Here is a 1,644-nt window from a genome sequence, read left to right as displayed (position 1 = left end):
ACGAGCGCGCCCCCGAGCTCGCGCGGCGGCGCCCGCCCCTCACACCTGCGGCGGGCGGGGCGGGGCCGCGGCTGTCCCCGCCCACCCGGCCGGAGCCCGGGAGCCCGGGCGGAACCGTGCAGCGGGGCCCGAGCGGCCGGCGGCACAGCGCGGCGCAGACAATGGGAGCGGCGCGGGAGGCGACGGAGCGGGCGGCGGTGGTTGCGGAGCTCCGGGCCCCGCGGGGACGGGAGGCCGCGCCATGAGCCCCGCAGCCGGGCGCCCCCCTGCGCCGCGCGCGGGCCGAGGCGAGCGGCCTCTGCGAGCCCCGGGCCCCGCCCTGGGGCTGGCGATGCGCTGCCAGGGCTGAGGATGATGGTAGATTGCCAGGTGAGTGCCCGCGCTCGGCCCTGGCCGCCCTCCCAGCCGGCGGGGGTGGAGAGAGGACCACATGTCCCGGGCCCACACCCCATCCGGCGAGGAGGGAGCACGGCGCCCGGTCCACGCTGAGCGCGCGCTTACGCAGTTCCGCGTCCAACCCCTCCTGGTACAACTGGGAAACTGAGACCAGGAGAGGCGGGGACTGGCCCGGGGCGCGTGAGGTGAGCGGAGTCCGGAGGAGAAGGGAAGGTTCTGGCCTCCCAGGCCAGGGCTCAACCCTCCCATGGGTTTCCAATGGGAATAAGAGCCCCTAAGATCCTGGGGGACCCCGTTCACCCCCTCCCAACTGGGGCCGTTTCCCCTGAGCATCCCCACGCGCCCACAGGTACATACACACACAGACTTCACAGATGGGGACCACGGGATGGGGTCGGAGGAGGAGTGAACACTGGAAAGGTGACAAGGGAAAAAGAAGAAAGGCATTGGAGGAGCCATGGGGCAGGGGCATCCAGTCTCCTGGCAGCATGCCCAGGACTCATACATGGGGAGAGGGGACATGTCAGACTGATGACCAGGGGGTCCGCAAGGTGCCCAGGGTCCCTAGGGCTCCTGGAGAGGACAGGCTCTGGGGTCCTAGGTACACCATTCTGGGCACCTGGACTAGGAAGACACCCCCCAGCCTAGTGCGGTCGGGTCTACAGGACAAAAGGCCTCAGCTTACTCTTCTGTCCGCTGGGCTGTAGAGATGGGCTGTCCCTAGGGTCCCACGGGCTTGTGGAAGAATCTGTTGGCTTTGGATCTCTGTCCCTGACCCGCTGTGCTCCCAGTCCTGGGAAAATGCTTTGTATTCCCTCAAGGTCCTTTTGAGCAGAGGGCAGCCTGGGGCTTGGGGGGCTGAGGACCTGGGTATGCAGAACGTGGCAGAGCACTGATCACTGGTCTGGGGACCAAGGTCAAGACCCTCCTTGGTGCAGCGTCGGAGTCCCCATTTGGAAGAGGTTCCAGATTCCATGTTCTGGCCAGGGTGAGGAGGCCTTAGGAAGGAACCGAGCACAAGGACAGGGGAGAGAAACAGGGACAAGGGAGGCTTCCGAAGTTCCTCACATCACTCCTGGAGCCCCCAGGTCCTGCTCCTTTACCCTCTAGGGCCAGGGAGAGCCCCTGCCTTGGCTACACCCAAACAAAGGTGTGTGTTTTGTTTTCTGGTTTTCCTGCTGGGGCTGCCATGCTGGTGATGACCACCAGGGGTCAGGCTGTGCCCACGGTGCTCCCTGACGCCACCAG

Source organism: Ursus maritimus, unplaced genomic scaffold, assembly GCF_017311325.1.
Source record: "Ursus maritimus isolate PB19 unplaced genomic scaffold, ASM1731132v1 scaffold_17, whole genome shotgun sequence".
Lineage (NCBI taxonomy): Eukaryota > Metazoa > Chordata > Mammalia > Carnivora > Ursidae > Ursus > Ursus maritimus.
Note: the sequence above shows the minus strand (reverse complement) of the source record.